At 41.2% G+C, this 19,958-nt stretch overlaps 1 long non-coding RNA gene and 1 pseudogene across 1 annotated transcript in view; both read left to right on the forward strand.

The window, feature by feature from the left end:
• Positions 1-521: 521 nt before the first annotated feature.
• The window catches only part of LOC131824407 (uncharacterized), a 33,484-nt gene continuing 14,047 nt past the window's right edge, over positions 522-19,958 (forward strand). Inside the window, exon 1 of the long non-coding RNA XR_009350849.1 lies at positions 522-637. This is a non-coding gene — a long non-coding RNA (uncharacterized LOC131824407). The remainder of the gene's footprint in view (positions 638-19,958) is intronic.
• LOC131824406 (histone H2A.Z-like) lies at positions 18,488-19,322 on the forward strand (annotated as a pseudogene).

A 19,958-nucleotide genomic window follows, 5' to 3' on the forward strand; every position in this document is an offset into this window, starting at 1 on the left:
AGGGCTTTGCCCCCAGTAGGCTCTTGATGAAGAAACTTTGAATGATTAAATAGAGACCACAACAACGCAACAAAATTAACAATAGAAGGTTCTAATACTAGGTCTTTTCCCCCCATATGACTGATTATAAGATTCCAAAGTATTATTTGAGAAAATGAGTACCTATGAAGGAAGACAGTCTTTTGTGCCCCAACAACACACTTCTACATTGGTGGTAAAATACCGAGCTTACTGTTTCTTAGCTCTACCTTCAACATAATGAACCCAAGTGTCCATGCAGGTAGGTGTATGTGCAAACAGGTGTGTGTGTGCTCCATATTGCTGTAAATAAAAATAGCTTATGAGCTTGGAAGAACAATCCACTAGTTCATTCTAGGAACTTGAAAAAATGCTTGTAGTGAAGAACAGAATCTCGGTTTTGAAAATAATTGGCATTTCCCTCCAAGCACAAATATTTTAAGTATTAACATAAGTGAGATAACATGCAGAGGCAACTCCTCCAGCCCAAGTCCTTGTGACTACAGGAATCCATGCCTTCTCTTCTCTTTCCACGCTCTCCTGGGGCTTTCAGGATGCTGCGACGAAATCTGCAGGATTGCCAAGGTTTGAAAAAAAAAAAAAGCAACTTGGCTATCAGGTAAAAATAAACAAAAGATATCCACACCCTTTATTTTTGTGTAGAAAGCAAGGAAATATTTTTTTTTGTTAGAAAACTGGCAAGCAGAAAGCTGGTTGAGTGATGAAGGTTCCAACTGCAGGCTAACGTGTTTATCTAGGACCAGATGGTTCAGAGGGCTGGTAATGAGATCCAAAGTATTCTCTATCTAGGTCAGCATTGAATCCAGCCTAGGTCATAAATAACAGAGAGTGGTTTGGGCAGATGTGTGTTCAGGGGCTGATGGAAACGAGAGAATGTTCTGAGATAGACATAATCTGACTTTGGGTCTAATTTCTCTCTTTTTGGGGCAGACTTTGGTCCTGAGTTCTCAGATGGAGTTGTCATGGAAGGAAAACTTTCTGTATATGATAGATCTGCAATTGTGGTTCTTTCTCAAAAGATTACAGAATGTCATTAACTTTCCAGAACTTGAAAGAAAAATACAGTGCCAGGGCCTCTGGGTGGCTCAGTTGGTTAAACTTTCAACTCTTGATCTCAGCTCAGGTCTTGATCTCAGAGTTGTGAGTTCAAGCCCTTATCGGGCTCCAGGCAGGGCATGGAGCCTACTTAAAAATCTTTTTTTTTTTTTTTCAATTTAAATAAAGTTAGAAAAAGAAAAAAGAAAAACACTGAACCAGAATGCAAGGAATCCTCTCATACATGGCAGATGTGTGTAAATTATTACTGCTTCTCTATAGATAAATTTGACATATATTTTTTTTAAAAACCCTAAAAGTTGCACAGTACTCCACTTTTAGGAATTTATTCTAAGGAAATAATCAAGGATGCACCCTAAGATCTTATGTATATTAAAAATAAAGATTAAAAAATAGTAATCTTGGGGGAGGAGTCAAGATGGCGGAGAAGTAGCAAGCTGAGACTGCTTCAGCTAGCCGGAGATCAGCTAGATAGCTTATCTAAAGATTGCAAACACCTGAAAATCCATCGGCAGATCGAAGAGAAGAAGAACAGCAATTCTGGAAACAGAAAAACAACCACTTTCTGAAAGGTAGGACCGGCGGAGAAGTGAATCCAAAGCGACGGGAAGATAGACCCCGGGGGGAGGGGCCGGCTCCCGGCAAGCGGCGGAGCAACCGCGCACAAAATCAGGACTTTTAAAAGTCTGTTCCGCTGAGGGACATCGCTCCAGAGGCTAAACCGGGGCGAAGCCCACGCGGGGTCAGCGTGGCCTCAGGTCCCGCAGGGTCACAGAAGGATCGGGGGTGTCTGAGTGTCGCAGAGCTTGCGGGTATTGGAACGGGAAAGCCGGCTGCAGAGACAGAGCCGACAGTAAGCTCGCAGCTCCGTGTTACCTTGAACCGGTCGCAGGCTCGGTGAGCTCGGAGCGCGGCCGGAGGTCAGGCAGACGGGATTAACTGGGCGCGGTTCTCTGAGGGCGCACTGAGGAGTGGGGCCCTGGGCTCTCGGCTCCTCCGGGCCGGAGACCAGGAGGCCGCCATTTGTATTCTCGTCCTCTGGAACTCTCCGGAAAGCACTCAGGGAACAAAAGCTCCTGAAAGCAAACCCAAGCGGATTACTCACCCCCGCCCTGGGTAAGGGCGGTGCAATTCCGCCTGGGGCAAAGACACTTGAGAATCACTACAACAGGCCCCTCCCCCAGAAGATCAACAAGAAATCCAGCCGAGACCAAGTTCACCTACCAAGGAGTGCGGTTTCAATACCAAGGAGAGCAGCAGAATTCCAGAGGAGGAGAAAGCCAAGCACGGAACTCATGGCTTTTTTCCTGTGATTTTTTTTAGTCTTGCAGTTAATTTAATTTTTTCTTTTTCATTTTTTTTTTTTTCTCACCTTCGGGTAAAATTTTTTTTTTAACTGTTACCTTTTTCTTTTTTAACGACTTTTTACTAGTTTATCTAATATATATATATATATTTTTTTACATTTTTCTTAGGTGTTTTCTTTTTTTAAAAATTCTTTTCTTTTCTTTTCTTTTCTTTTTTTTTTTCTTTTTCTTTTCTTTTTGTTTTTTTTTTCTTTCTTCCTTTTTGAACCTCTTTTTATCCCCTTTCTCCCCACTCACGATTTTGGATCTCTTCTAATTTGGTTAAAGCATATTTTCCTGGGGTTGTTGCCACCCTTTTAGTATTTTACTTGCCCCTTCATTTACTCTTATCTGGACAAAATGACAAGACGTAAAAATTCAACACAAAAAAAAGAACAAGAGGCAGTACCGAAGGCTAGGGACCTAATCAATACAGACATCGGTAATATGTCAGATCTAGAGTTCAGAATGACAATTCTCAAGGTTCTAGCCGGGCTCGAAAAAGGCATGGAAGATATTAGAGAAACCCTCTCGAGAGATATAAAAGCCCTTTCTGGAGAAATAAAAGAACTAAAATCTAACCAAGGTGAAATCAAAAAAGCTATTAATGAGGTGCAATCAAAAATGGAGGCTCTAACTGCTAGGATAAATGAGGCAGAAGAAAGAATTAGTGATATAGAAGACCAAATGACAGAGAATAAAGAAGCTGAGCAAAAGAGGGACAAACAGCTACTGGACCACGAGGGGAGAATTCGAGAGATAAGTGACACCATAAGACGAAACAACATTAGAATAATTGGGATTCCAGAAGAAGAAGAAAGTGAGAGGGGAGCAGAAGGTATACTGGAGAGAATTATTGGGGAGAATTTCCCCAATATGGCAAAGGGAACGAGCATCAAAATTCAGGAGGTTCAGAGAATGCCCCTCAAAATCAATAAGAATAGGCCCACACCCCGTCACCTAATAGTAAAATTTACAAGTCTCAATGACAAAGAGAAAATCCTGAAAGCAGCCCGGGAAAAGAAGTCTGTAACATACAATGGTAAAAATATTAGATTGGCAGCTGACTTATCCACAGAGACCTGGCAGGCCAGAAAGAGCTGGCATGATATTTTCAGAGCACTAAACGAGAAAAACATGCAGCCAAGAATACTATATCCAGCTAGGCTATCATTGAAAATAGAAGGAGAGATTAAAAGCTTCCAGGACAAACAACAACTGAAAGAATTTGCAAATACCAAACCAGCTCTACAGGAAATCTTGAAAGGGGTCCTCTAAGCAAAGAGAGAGCCTACAAGTGGTAGATCAGAAAGGAAGAGAGACCATATACAGTAACAGTCACCTTACAGGCAATACAATGGCACTAAATTCATATCTCTCAATAGTTACCCTGAATGTGAATGGGCTAAATGCCCCTGTCAAAAGACACAGGGTATCAGAATGGATAAAAAAACAAAACCCATCTATATGTTGCCTCCAAGAAACACATTTTAAGCCCGAAGACACCTCCAGATTTAAAGTGAGGGGGTGGAAAAGAATTTACCATGCTAATGGACATCAGAAGAAAGCAGGAGTGGCAATCCTTATATCAGATCAATTAGATTTTAAGCCAAAGACTATAATAAGAGATGAGGAAGGACACTATATCATACTCAAAGGGTCTGTCCAACAAGAAGATCTAACAATTTTAAATATCTATGCCCCCAACGTGGGAGCAGCCAACTATATAAACCAATTAATAACAAAATCAAAGAAACACATCAACAATAATACAATAATAGTAGGGGACTTTAACACTCCCCTCACTGAAATGGACAGGTCATCCAAGCAAAAGATCAGCAAGGAAATAAAGGCCTTAAACGACACACTGGACCAGATGGACATCACAGATATATTCAGAATATTTCATCCCAAAGCAACAGAATACACATTCTTCTCTAGTGCACATGGAACATTCTCCAGAATAGATCACATCCTCGGTCCTAAATCAGGACTCAACCGGTATCAAAAGATTGGGATCATTCCCTGCATATTTTCAGACCACAATGCTCTAAAGCTAGAACTCAACCACAAAAGGAAGTTTGGAAAGAACCCAAATACATGGAGACTAAACAGTATCCTTCTAAAGAATGAATGGGTCAACCGGGAAATTAAAGAAGAATTGAAAAAAATCATGGAAACAAATGATAATGAAAATACAACGGTTCAAAATCTGTGGGACACAACAAAGGCAGTCCTGAGAGGAAAATATATAGCGGTACAAGCCTTTCTCAAGAAACAAGAAAGGTCTCAGGTACACAACCTAACCCTACACCTAAAGGAGCTGGAGAAAGAACAAGAAAGAAACCCTAAGCCCAGCAGGAGAAGAGAAATCATAAAGATCAGAGCAGAAATCAATGAAATAGAAACCAAAAAAACAATAGAACAAATCAACGAAACTAGGAGCTGGTTCTTTGAAAGAATTAATAAAATTGATAAACCCCTGGCCCGACTTATCAAAAAGAAAAGAGAAAGGACCCAAATAAATAAAATCATGAATGAAAGAGGAGAGATCACAACTAACACCAAAGAAATACAAACTATTATAAGAACATACTATGAGCAACTCTACGGCAATAAATTTGACAATCTGGAAGAAATGGATGCATTCCTAGAAACATATAAACTACCACAACTGAACCAGGAAGAAATAGAAAGCCTGAACAGACCCATAACCAGTAAGGAGATTGAAACAGTCATTAAAAATCTCCAAACAAACAAAAGCCCAGGGCCAGACGGCTTCCCGGGGGAATTCTACCAAACATTTAAAGAAGAACTAATTCCTATTCTCCTGAAACTGTTCCAAAAAATAGAAATGGAAGGAAAACTTCCAAACTCATTTTATGAGGCCAGCATCACCTTGATCCCAAAACCAGACAAGGATCTCACCAAAAAAGAGAGCTATAGACCGATATCCTTGATGAACACAGATGCGAAAATACTCAACAAAATACTAGCCAATAGGATTCAACAGTACATTAAAAAGATTATTCACCACGACCAAGTGGGATTTATTCCAGGGCTGCAAGGTTGGTTCAACATCCGCAAATCAGTCAATGTGATACAACACATCAATAAAAGAAAGAACAAGAACCATATGATACTCTCAATAGATGCTGAAAAAGCATTTGACAAAGTACAACATCCCTTCCTGATCAAAACTCTTCAAAGTGTAGGGATAGAGGGCACATACCTCAATATCATCAAAGCCATCTATGAAAAACCCACCGCAAATATCATTCTCAATGGAGAAAAACTGAAAGCTTTTCCGCTAAGGTCAGGAACACGGCAGGGATGTCCATTATCACCACTGCTATTCAACATCGTACTAGAGGTCCTAGCCTCAGCAATCAGACAACAAAAGGAAATTAAAGGCATCCAAATCGGCAAAGAAGAAGTCAAATTATCACTCTTCGCAGATGATATGATACTATATGTGGAAAACCCAAAAGACTCCACTCCAAAACTGCTAGAACTTATACAGGAATTCAGTAAAGTGTCAGGATATGAAATCAATGCACAGAAATCAGTTGCATTTCTCTACACCAACAGCAAGACAGAAGAAAGAGATATCAAGGAGTCAATCCCATTTACAATTGCATCCAAAACCATAAGATACCTAGGAATAAACCTAACCAAAGAGACACAGAATCTATACTCAGAAAACTATAAAGTACTCATGAAAGAAATTGAGGAAGACACAAAGAAATGGAAAAATGTTCCATGCTCCTGGATTGGAAGAATAAATATTGTGAAAATGTCTATGCTACCTAAAGCAATCTACACATTTAATGCAATTCCTATCAAAGTACCATCCATCTTTTTCAAAGAAATGGAACAAATAATTCTAAAATTTATATGGAACCAGAAAAGACCTCGAATAGCCAAAGGGATATTGAAAAAGAAAGCCAACGTTGGTGGCATCACAATTCCGGACTTCAAGCTCTATTACAAAGCTGTCATCATCAAGACAGCATGGTACTGGCACAAAAACAGACACATAGATCAATGGAGCAGAATAGAGAGCCCAGAAATAGACCCTCAAATCTATGGTCAACTAATCTTCGACAAAGCAGGAAAGAATGTCCAATGGAAAAAAGACAGCCTTTTCAATAAATGGTGCTGGGAAAATTGGACAGCCACATGCAGAAAAATGAAATTGGACCATTTCCTTACACCACACACAAAAATAGACTCAAAATGGATGAAGGACCTCAATGTACGAAAGGAATCCATCAAAATCCTTGAGGAGAACACGGGCAGCAACCTCTTCGACCTCTGCCGCAGCAACATCTTCCTAGGAACAACGCAAAAGGCAAGGGAAGCAAGGGAAAAAATGAACTACTGGGATTTCATCAAGATCAAAAGCTTTTGCACAGCAAAGGAAACAGTTAACAAAATCAAAAGACAACTGACAGAATGGGAGAAGATATTTGCAAACGACATATCAGATAAAGGACTAGTGTCCAGAATCTATAAAGAACTTAGCAAACTCAACACCCAAAGAACAAATAATCCAATCAAGAAATGGGCAGAAGACATGAACAGACATTTCTGCAAAGAAGACATCCAGATGGCCAACAGACACATGAAAAAGTGCTCCATATCACTCGGCATCAGGGAAATACAAATCAAAACCACAATGAGATATCACCTCACACCAGTCAGAATGGCTAAAATCAACAAGTCAGGAAATGACAGATGCTGGCGAGGATGCGGAGAAAGGGGAACCCTCCTACACTGTTGGTGGGAATGCAAGCTGGTGCAGCCACTCTGGAAAACAGCATGGAGGTTCCTCAAAATGTTGAAAATAGAACTGCCCTATGACCCAGCAATTGCACTATTGGGTATTTACCCTAAAGATACAAATGTAGTGATCCAAAGGGACACATGCACCCGAATGTTTATAGCAGCAATGTCCACAATAGCCAAACTATGGAAAGAACCTAGATGTCCATCAACAGATGAATGGATCAAGAAGATGTGGTATATATACACAATGGAGTACTATGCAGCCATCAAAAGAAATGAAATCTTGCCATTTGCAACAACATGGATGGAACTAGAGCGTATCATGCTTAGCGAAATAAGTCAAGCAGAGAAAGACAACTATCATATGATCTCCCTGATATGAGGAAGTGGTGATGCAACATGGAGGCTTAAGTGGGTAGAAGAAGAATAAATGAAACAAGATGGGATTGGGAGGGAGACAAACCATAAGTGACTCTTAATCTCACAAAACAAACTGAGGGTTGCCGGGGGGAGGGGGTTTGGGAGAAGGGGGTGGGATTATGGACATTGGGGAGGGTATGTGATTTAGTGAGTGCTGTGAAGTGTGTAAACCTGGTGATTCACAGACCTGTACCCCTGGGGATAAAAATATATGTTTATAAAAAATAAAAAATTTAAAAAAAAAAATAGTAATCTTTTTAAAAATAGAGTAATGAACTAATCTTATTGCCTAACATTAGGGGATATTTAATGCAATCCCTATCAAAATACCATCAACTTTTTTCAAAGAAATGACCAATAATCCTAAAATTTACCAGAAAAGACCCCGAATAGCCAGAGGAATATTGAAAAAGAAAACCAAAGTTGGCAGCATTACAATTCCAGACTTCAAGCTCTATTACAAAGCTGTCATCATCAAGACAGTATCATCAAGTAGTACAGGCACAAAAACAGACACATAGATCAGTGGAACAGAATAGAGAACCCAGAAATGGACCCTCAACTCTATGGTCAACAAATCTTTGACAAAGCAGGAAAGAATGTCCAATGGAAAAAAAGACAGTGTCTTCAACAAATGGTGCTGGGAAAACTGGACAATCACATGCAGAAGAATGAAACTGGACCATTTTCTTACACCATACACAAAAATAGACTCAAAATGGATGAAAGACCTCAATGTGACAGGAATCCATCAAAATCCTTGAGGAGAACACAGGCAGTAGCCTCTTTGACCTCAGCCACAACAACTTCTTCCTAGAAACATCATCAAACGCAAGGGAAGCAAGGACAAAAATGAACTATTGGGACTTCATCAAGATAAAAATCTTTTGCACAGCAAAGGAAACAATCAACAAAACCAAAAGACAACTGGCAGAATGGTAAAAGATATTTACAAATGACATATCAGATAAAGGGCTCGTATCCAAAATCTATAAAGAACTTATCAAACTCAACAGCCAAAGAACAAATAATCCAATCAAGAAATGGGAAGAGGACATGAACAGACATTTCTGCAAAGAAGACATCCAAATAGCCAAAAGACCCATGAAAAAAGTGCTTTACATCACTGGACATCAGGGAAATACAAGTCAAAACTACAGTGAGATACCACCTCACACCAGTCATAATGGCTAAAATTAACCAGCCAGGAAATAACAGGTGCTGGTGAGGATGTGGAGAAAGGGGAAACTCCTCCACTCTTGGTGGGAATGTAAGCTGGTGCAGCTACTCTGGAAAACAGTATGGAGGTTCCTCAAAACTTGAAATAGAGCTACTCTACAACCCCACAATCGCACTACTGAGTATTTACCCTAGAGAGACAAATGTAGTGACCTGAAGGTGTACATGCACCTGAATGTTTACAGCAGCAATGTCCACAATAGCCAAACTATGGAAAGAACCTAGATGTCCATCAACAGATGAATGGATAAAGAAGAGATGTGGTAAATATATCTACAACAGAATACTATGCAACCATCAACCCTCCCCCCCCAAATCCTGTCATTTGCAATGATGTAGATGGAACTAGAGGCTATTATGCTAAACAAATTAAGTCAATCAGAGAAAGACAATTGTCATATGATCTCTCTGGTATGAGGAATTGGAGAGGCAGGGTGGGGGCTTGTGAGGGGAAGGGAGGGAAAAATGAAACAAGATGGGACCATGGAGGGAGATCATAAGAGACTCTTAATCTCAGGAAACAAACTGGGGGCTGCTGGCGTGGGGTGGGGGTGGGGGTAGGGATAGGGTAGCTGGGTGTTGGACATTGGGGAGGGTATGTGATATGGTGAGTCCTGTGAATTATGTAAGACTGATGATTCACAGACCTGTACCCCAGAAGCAAAAAATACATTACATGTTAAAAAAAAAAAAAGAGGTGGAAACAACAGAAACAAAAAATGATGATGTGATGTACTGTCCTCAGCCATTAAGAACAATACTGCAGAAATGTATTTATTGACATAGAAAGACAAAAAGCTGGTTGTAAAGTAGCCTGACCTCACTTTTGCTTCTCTAAAGCTTTTTATCCACCCATGCATATGCTTAGGTGCTTAGAAAGATCTATGAATAATTGGTTACAATTATCTCTGGGTAATAGAATAAGAGGCACATTTTTTTTTTTCTTCTTTTAGGTATCTCTGTTTTCTAAACTTTTTTTTAATAATAAACAAGAATTTGCTTTTATGTTTGCTGTTGAAAGGCTATTTCAAAACAGAAATTAAGAGCTAGAATTAGAGGATTCTCTGTAGCAGCCAAAAGGCAGGATGGTGGAGGTGTCATCTATGAAAGAAAAGACGTATGGGAAAGGAACGTGCAACCTACTCTGTGCTCCTTCAAAGGAGATGAGATGCTAAGGCACTGAGCCCCAACCTTGCATGGAACAACCCTGCCATGAAGCTGAAAAGAAGCCTCTGTGGTCTTCCTCAGCAAGGCAGGGCTGTCAGTGCTTCCTAGAACTGCCCCTAAGAAGAAGACTTCCACCAGCGGAAATGGACAGGGGTAAAGGCGAGGGGTGGGGGGCAGGTCCTGGGCTGGAACCAAACCCAGGACACCAGCATCTTTCTTAAAAGCTACACTTCTTGGCTTATTCCTCATTGATTTAAACATGTAATTCCCTAATCCCTCAAGAGTAGTCTTTGAAAGTATGGAATGAACTCATATAAACAGCAAGAGAAAATGGAGCCGCCAAAGGGGGATATTTCCCCCCAGCTTTCTCATTCTGAGATGTTTCCCTTTACCAACAGACATCTCAGCACTGGGGGAGCCCAGCTCTGGACGGATGCTCCTTTTTCTCCTTGTCTCTCTGAGGTCGGGAACAAGCATCCTCCTCCCCTGCTTAGCACATGCATGTCCTGAATTAAAGTGTGTACAGCAGCCCAACGGAGGATGGCAAATCCACACTGGAATGGTCACATGAGCTCAAAAACAAGCGAGGCAACAACCCAACTGAGGTTTTGAGCTTCCTGGGTAAAGACAGGGCTGATGTGCCGCTTTCCGTACAATGCGTTCCTGGGCTCTGGCATAGCAGACTCAGGAGTTAATAAGACATATGTTTAGAGGTGATGCTGCCCAGAATTGAGGGACCCACAGTAGACCAACACAGGCATCCCCGGGGCCAGACACTACTTAGCACCATTGGGTGTTACACACAAAAGGCCTTGGGACCACCCAAAGCTGATTCTGAAGAATTTGGAGGCCAATGGCACTGTTTATGGAGCTGCCTCAGACAAGTGACATAAGCTCTCAGGGTCTTAGTACCTCTGTTTGTAAAGTGAAAAATAATAGAAACCTGGGGAAGTTGTAAAAATTAAGAGACACTGAGGTCTGAGGGCCCGGAAAAGTCTCACAGAGACATGCAGCACAGGGTTCAAGAAGAAGTGCCAGTATCCTATCTTCTGACTGTCTTCCTGGGAACAAAGACAGCTAATCATCCACCCCAATATCAGCCCTTCCTTCCTAGCTGGGCAACAGCTCCCTGGAATAGAGCTTGCATGGCCCAGCCTCCCCTGTAGCTAGCTGTGGCTATAAGAGGACATTCTGGCCCTTGGGACACTCCATTTACATGGGAGTGTCCTGCGCACCTGGTGTTTTGGGATGGAGTGGGTCTCTGTACCCCTCCTCTTTCTCCTGGGCCAGAGCATCAACTAGATGGCTGAAGCCAAACAGTCAAATAATGGTATTGGGCTGTGAGCCCAGGACAGCAGTGATGAGGCAGAAGGAGCCTGAATCCCTACAGAGCTTCACAGAGCCACCACAGCAGCCCAGACTCCCTAGCTCTGGATGCATTTACAGGACTGCCAGATAAACTTCTGTGTTGTTTTAGCCACTGTTGTTTTAGATTTTCACTCACACAGACAGGACAGATCCAATCCAAACTGAAACATCACTCATGCTCTATGTAAAGCTGGGAAAACAATGACGAGCAGCTAACCACCCTAATAGTAGTCTTTCACGTTCATACAAGCCCCCAGCCCACTAGGCCCTTTTAGATCACACAGTCCCCAACTCACCAGGCTCTCTTTAGTCTATATAGCAAGTCATCGCGCACCCAGAAGGGTTTCCCGCTGATGCAGGGAACGGGGCTCCTCTGTTGGCACCCAGCACAAGAAGACCCCAGAGTCTCTGAATCTGTTTGAACATCAAAGACAGATTATGTTTACAGGAGAGAGATGTCCCCCATCTGCAGAGTGGGGGCAGGAGGCTATAGTATTCTGAAAGTTTTGAACTCCCAACATTTCAGAGACATTGTTCAAGACCCAGAAAGACCTGCTCATAAACTTTTAGGAATTATTTTTTTCCCCTTTAACCAGAGATTTACTTTTTTCTCCCTGTTCCTATTTCCATTTATTTTATAAGGGACCCCGATATGATACAAGAAGTGTGTTTTGTACTAATTTTCTTTCCTAAAGACTTTCGTCACTGATAGTATTTTGTAATCCTGAAAAAATGATTTTTATTGGCTTCTTCATGTTGGCTTATTTCCTTGCTAGAAAGAATTGCAGATTTTATTTTGGTGGATGTTTGGCTGGTTTCTTGGGGTTTTGTATGTACAATTTACCCTGTTAACCATTTCTAACCGTCCAGTTTCCTGGCATTAAGAACATCACCACCACGTATCTCCACAATTTTTTTCATTTCTGCAACCTGAAACTCCATACCCATTAAATAACTTCCCACCCTTCCTGCCCCTCGGCTCCTGGCAATGGCTGTTCCACTTTCTCTAGGAAACCACCTGTAAGCGGAATCACACCATATTGGTCCCTTCCTGTCTGACTTATTTCATTCAGGATAATGTCTTCAAGGTTCATCTCTGATATAATGTGTCAGAATTTTGCTCCTTTTGAAGGTTGAACAAAAATACGCTGTTGGGTGTCTATACCACGTTTTGTTTCTTTACCCATTCATCTACGATGGCCCCTTGGGTTGCTTCCACATTTCTGCTATTGTGAATAATGCTGCTATGAACATGGGGATACAGAGTTCCGTTTTTGAGGAACCTCTATACTATTAAGTATTACTTCAGAAGAAGAGCATGAGGGTGTAGTTCTTCCAGGAGTGGGTAAAACAATGGTTCCCAAATTGGATTATGCATCAGAATTACCTGGGAACTCACGTGCAAATTCCTGAGTGCCCCATTTTCCAAGACTATTAAATGAGATTATCTAGGGGGAGGAGCTGGGAATCTGGAATTTAATACAAGTTCCCTGTGCCACTCATCTCTAGGGTGGCCTATGGAGCCATCAGGTGCAGGGAAGAAGGCTCTAGCTGCCCCTGCAGTGTCTACTACACACACCCAAAGGGAAATAAGCTTTGTAAGACACAGGTCCCATGCTGCTTTGCTCTCCACCTACGGCAGAAACTTCTTGTAAGAAAGTGACAGAGTAAGGAAAGCCATCTTCCTGTCTGGGGAGGAACCAGGATAATAGTGCTCACAGCTCAGGACTCAGCAGCTTACCGCCCTGAATCTCCTGACTTGGAGGAGTGGGCGGAGAAGAGTCCTCAGGGAGTGTATTTATGCACTCGTCCTGAGACAGGATCTGATTGGCCTGTTTTTCACTATCCAATATCGAGGACTCTCACTTGACAGTGGCTTCGGTCAAGCTTTCTCATAAGTGGAGTGGGTTCTATCAGAGCCTTTACTAGGGATTCCCCCTTCAATGCCAGCTGGTAGGGTCATATGACACACAGTTTGGCATCTCTGCCCACAGTGCTGCTTCCAGGAGTGGTTGGTTGGTTGGTTGGTTTTTTGTTTTTTAAGATTTTATTTATTTATGACAGAGAGAGATAGTGAGAAAGGGAACATAAGCACAGAGGAGCTGGAGAGGGAGAAGCAAGCTTCCTGCAGAGCAAGAAGCCTGATATGGGGCTCCATCCCAGGACGCTGGGACCATGACCCAAGCCAAAGGCAGACACCTAACCAGTGAGCCACCCAGGCGCCCCTCCAGGAGTGTTTATAAAGGTCTGTGGATGCTCCAAGACAGGTACTCTTTCCCAAGGAATGCTGTGAGAATTGCTTTCCTCCTTTGACCACCTGAACTTTTTTTAAAAATCAGATGTGGTTTTTTTTTTTTTTTTTTTTTTTAAGTTTTGTTTTGTAGTTTGCTATAACATCATTCGTATTGAGCTTAGAAAGTTTGGAAATTATAGGAAAATGGAAGGAGGAAAAAACTGGTCCTAATTCCCACTTCCCAGAGTCTACCATTTTTGTGAATTCCTTCCTGCCTTTTTTCCTCTGCATAGTTTTTTGTGTGCTTTCTTATCATAAGTATTTTCCCATGTTATTATAAACTCATATATGCATTTCAGTGGGTGCAAGAATCTACCATGGTTTACTCAATTTGTTCCTTACTTTTAAATATTTTTTATTGTTTCCAATTTTTCTTTATTGAAAATGGTATTACAAAGAACATTTTAGACAGAAAGCCTCCTGCAATATTTTCCCTTAGGGCAAAGGCCAAGAAATTAGATTATTAAGTCAAAGTCATGAACATATTAAGGCCTTTGATATGTAGCCCATCTAATTTTTGAAAGGGTGGACACCAAATTACACAACCATAAGCAAATATAAAAATGGGCACCATTACCTAGATCCTAGGCTAGTGGTTGGGCACTGAGTGATTTTGCCCTCAGGGGACATCTGACCATGTCTGGAGGCATTTTTGGTTTTTGCCATGGGAAGGATACTACTGGCATCTGTTGAGCAGAGGCCAAGGATGCTGCTAATCATCGTACAATGCACATTATAGCTATACACAACAGAGAATCATCTGGCCCTGAATGTCAATCATGCCAAGGTTCAGAATGCTACTCTATTGTAACCATCACTTGGATCACAGCCCATTCAGGGAGAAAAAGACAGAATCTTATCATTTCAATTTCAGGGCCCAGCTGTCAGCTGCTGGTGCTTCTGTCAATGCTACATACATGAGGTCAGTGATGAAAAGCAGTCTAAACATCAGCACAATGTGTCCTTGTCCAAATTAGCTCCCTGCTCCAGAATCAAATTTCACCTTGACCAACTGAGGGCACTTCCCTGAACCACCTCTTACCCTGGGGCTCTGAGAATTCTTACACGTTGGCTGCCCATGGTTCTCAGTCTAGACCACTACCTCTCATCAGAAATGTTCGATGCAATTCAAAGTGGGGGATCCATATGCTCTGACTTTGAGAAAATTTCTGGGATCCTATGCAAATTTACCCATACATCACCCCTTCTCAAACCCACAGTAGTCCCTGGCAACACACCTAAACCTTAGGACTTTGAAGACAGGAATTCAAATCACAGATCTAATCTGTGGTACAAACAGCTAACTCTTCCCAGTGTCTATTCTCCTGTTCCTCTATGGTAATAGAATATCCCATTTTTAGCTGGCCAGTAGCTTCTCAGAATAAACACCTCATTTCCCAGACTTTCTTGCAGCTATCCAATAGCTTTTAAGTGGAAGTATTGAGTGTGACTCCTGGTAGTGTCCTGTCAGAGGCAATGCACCCTTTTTTACTGATAACTTAAATAAATGTGGACATGCCAGCTTAATCTAAAATAGCCATCTTAGACCAGGAGGTGGAAGTCAATTTTGGAGGATGTCAGAGCAACAAGATAGAAGGAGCCTGGGTCCTTGATGATCATGGAGTTACTGTGCCAACCCTGTACTCTTTACCACCGGGCTTCACTATGTGGGAGAGAAATAACCCCATGTTTAATTTAAGCCACTGTTATTTTGGTCTCCATTACAGCTGAACCTAATCCTAAGTGACACATAATCCAACTTCCTCATTTGAAAGAAAAAAATGCAGGCTTGAATGGACTATATCAGGCTTGGTTCGTGGTGCCTTTTCTGCCAGCTGTCGGGGAGTTTGCTGAATAAGAAAAAAAAATGAATCATTTAAGAGAAATGGTGTATTTTGGGATACCATATGAGATTGATAACACAAAAGAAAAGAAGATAAAAAGACTTGAATCTGGAGGAAAGCAAAGACTTCAGAATATGTGAGATGAGATTTGGGGCACAGTAAGGAAAGGCAAAATAAAGCAAAAGCCCTGATTTTTCAGGGTTAGATCTGAATCTGGGAGTAGTTAAAACTCTAACGACACTCTTGTTGATGTAATGATCTGTTTTTAGCAGTCAGCATGTCTGAATGCAGAGACTGTTTATAGAGCAGCGTAATTAATAGATACTTCATGGAAGTGATTGTTGCTGGTTCAATTATTCTTTAAGAGATTGGACAGATCAAGAGACTGCTCTAGAAAGAGAATCACCCTTTCTTTCCTCCCCTTCAGAATAAATGAGCACTCATAATTTATTAAAATTATCCCCTTGGTTTCATTTCACTCACAAAGAGAATATATGCACCCTCCTAAAATATACAGATTTATTTCTCCTAGAGTCTAGCAGGTAAAGAGAAAGATAATTGACATCATATTGAGTTAGAAGAAAGCTGTGTCTGTACATCGCCTAAGCAACCAGTCACTCAGGACAATTCTGCCAAAACACCCGTCGACTCTGGGAAAAATCCATCAGCCTGCTTATGTGACATCCCACAGCCTTCTGCTTGCCCTTCCCAGATTGAGTAGCTGAATTTCTTATTTTCTGTTACCTGTATTGGTTTCCTAAAGACACTGCTGCAGGTAAAGCTTTTACTTCATAAAGGAAGTCATCGATCTTTAAAACTCCCCCCCCCACAGGGTGACTTCCTCATGACCATCAGAAAATCCTCTGCAGAAATAAGGTCCCATTGCCCACTGGAGCTTGAAGGGTCAAATGAAGCCCAGTCCCTGGGACAAGCAGAAACAATTAGAAAGAGGACCATTAATTAGTTTTCCCCTTTTCCTTCTTCTCAGTGCCCAGAAAATGGTTTTTCTTGGCTCGAGGACTAAGCGGAGTGAACACCTGGTCCAGATTTCCTTGGATCCTTCTTCTCTAAGCAACTAATTCTTGATGGAAAATATGCTTATATCACATAGGCGCACACCAAAGAGAAGGAAAAGCCTCCATTTATCCTTTCTCTTTGATTTCATTTCAGCTTCTGGAGGCAAAGTCAGCCCAGGCAAGCCTCATGCAGCACTTCATGGCACAGAAAACTGTTGCATCTGGCTGGCTGCACTGTTATCATAGAGCAACAGAACCTTGGCAGCAGCCTCTTGAGCAGGTTACTGTGACTCTGAAGGCTATTTGCATCACAAAAGAGTCTCTGAGCTGCACCAAGATTCAGCCCTCAAAACGTGGGTGACCCAACCTGTGTACATCCACCTTTCTTTTTTTTTTTTTTTTTTAAAGATTTTATTTATTTATTTGTCAGAGAGAGAGAGCACAGGCAGAGTGGCAGGCAGAGTCAGAGGGAGAGGCAGGCTCCCTGTGGGGCAAGGAGCCCGATGTGGGACTCGATCCCAGGACGCTGGGATCATGACCTGAGCCGAAGGCAGCTGCTTAACCAACTGAGCCACCCAGGCGTCCCCACCTTTCTATGTAGTTACTCTTCTCATCTGTGACTGGCCTACTTTCACACCCACTGCTCCCATGGTCCTTAGTCTAGCCAGTTCCAGGGTCACATGAGCTGCCACACCCTGGTTTTATCTGTTGGTTTAATCCCTCAATTCAACCAGTGGTGTGCCAGAGCTAGTTCCCACTGGCTTAAGAAAACCAGTAGCTCATAGCTCTTCAAAATGTCCTATTCAATAGCATTACATTGGTAGGTTGAACTCAGGCATTTTAAGGGTAATTACATCACAGAAATCAGCAAAATCTGTAAGATCTACCCCCAACCTGACCCAGAAAGCCAATTAAATATTTCCTACCACATGCTGGATCTGTCCCTTTTGAAAAGGGGTAAATATGTGTCCATTTATCATGGTCAATATAAATAATACACATTAAAAAATGATTTAAAAGAAGAATTTTAGGCCAACCTTAATTGGATTCTGATTTGAACCACTAAATGTAAAAAGATATTTGGAAATATTTGAAACCAATTATAGATAATATTAAAGAACTCATGTTAATTTTTTAGGCATAAAAATATGGAGGAATAGAAGGGCACTTCCTCAACCTGATAAAGAACATCTATAAAAAACCTACAGCTAACATGATTATGTGGGAGAAACTCAAAGTTTTCCCTCGAAGGTCATGAATGAAATAAAGATGTTCCCTCTTCTTTTCAACATTGTACAAGAAGTCCTAGCTGATGCAATAAGACAAGAAAATAAAAAACAATACAGATTGGGATAGAAGAAATAAAACTGTCTTTTTTTAACAGACAACATGGTTGCCTATGTAGAAAATCTGAAAAAATCAACAACAACAAAAAACCTCCTGGAACAAATAAGCTATTATAGCAGGGTTGCAGGATATAAGATTAACTAACAGGGGCGCCTGGGTGGCTCAGTGGGTTAAGCCGCTGCCTTCGGCTCAGGTCATGATCTCAGGGTCCTGGGATCGAGTCCCGCATCGGGCTCTCTGCTCAGCAGGGAGCCTGCTTCCTTCTCTCTCTCTCTCTGCCTGCCTCTCAATGTACTTGTAATTTCTCTCTGTCAAATAAATAAATAAAATCTTTAAAAAAAAAAAAAAAAAAAAAAAAAAAAAAAAAAAAAAAAGATTAACTAACAAAAGTCTATTGCTTTTCTACACATCAGCAATGAACAAGTGGAACTTGAAATTAAAAACACATTACCTATGTCAACTATACTTGAACAAAAACTATTTTGAAAACCACATCATTTACATTAGCACCCCCAAAATAAAACACTTAGGTATAGATCCAAAAAACATGTACAAGATCTATACATGAGGAAAACTACAAGACTCCAATGGAAGAAATCAAAGAACTAAATAAATAGATGTCAGTGGATAAAAAGACTCAAAATTGTCAAGATGCTCATTTTTCGGCAGTTTGAATCGCGGTGCAATGAAGGAGTAGGCGGTGGGATCTCGCTGGCTGTCTGACTAGTTCTTTCTCAGCTTTGCTTGTTTGAGCTTCAGCAGAATTCGAAATGGCTGGCGGTGAGGCTGGGAAGACTCTGGAAAGGCCACGACAAAGGCGGTTTCCCACTCACAGAGAGCCAGCTTGCAGTTCCCGGTGGTCCGCGTTCAATGACACCTGAAACTAGGACAACCAGTTATGGATGTGTGGGCGCGGCTGTTGCTATGTACAGTGCAGCCATCCTGGAGTAGAGGAACCACAGAGGTACTTGAATTGGCAGGAAATGCATCAAAAGACTTAAAGGTAAAGCATATTACTCCTCCTCACTTGTAGCTTGCTATTGGTGGAGATCGAGAATTGGGCTCTTTCATCAAGGCTGCAGTTGCTGGTGGTGGTGTCATTCCACACATCCACAAATCTCTGATTGGGAAGAAAGGACAAAGGAAGACTGTTTCAAGGATGCCTGGATTCCTTATTAACTCGGGACTCTAAATACTCTTAACAGCTGTCCAGTGTTGGTGATTTTCGGGGACTGTATCGCTGTGAAAAACAGAATTTTGCCTTTTTGTAATTCTATTTGAGCAAGTTGGAAGTTTAATTAGCTTTCCAACCAGCCAAATTTCTGCGTTTGGGTCTTAACCATATTTAAGTGTTATTGTGGCTTCAAAGAAGCTATTGATTCTGAAGTAGTGGGTTTTGTTTTTAAAAAACTGTTTGGACTTTAATTGTGATGTAGAAGTTATAGTAACAAACATTTGGTTTTGTACAGACATTATTTCCACTCCAGTGGATAAGCTCAATAAAGGTTATATCCAAAAAAAAAAAAAAAAAATGCTCATTTTTCTCAACTTGTTCCATAGATCCAATCTCAATCCCAATCCCAATCAAAGTCCCAGCAGATTATTTTGTGGATATTAACAAACTGATTCTAAAGTGTATTGGGAATGGCAAAATTCCCAGGATGGCGAGAATTGAAACTATCTGACTTCAAGGTTTAGGATAAAGACATATTAATCAAGAATAGACAAATTGATCAATGGTACAGAATAAATAGTCCAAAAATGGACCCACATAAATATAGTCAACAGATCTTTGACAAAGTGGCAAAGACAATACAATGCAGGGAAAAAGTCGTTTCAACAAACCGTGCTGGAACGATCAGAAATATGTATGTAAACACAGACGTTATGCCCCTCACCAATTAACTTGACATGGATCACAGATCTCAATGTAAAATGCAAAACTATAAAACTAGAAGCTAACACAGGAGAAAATCTAAATGACCTTGGGTATGGCAAGGACTTTTTAGATATAGCACCGAAATCACAACCA

Source organism: Mustela lutreola, chromosome 2, assembly GCF_030435805.1.
Source record: "Mustela lutreola isolate mMusLut2 chromosome 2, mMusLut2.pri, whole genome shotgun sequence".
Taxonomy (NCBI): domain Eukaryota; kingdom Metazoa; phylum Chordata; class Mammalia; order Carnivora; family Mustelidae; genus Mustela; species Mustela lutreola.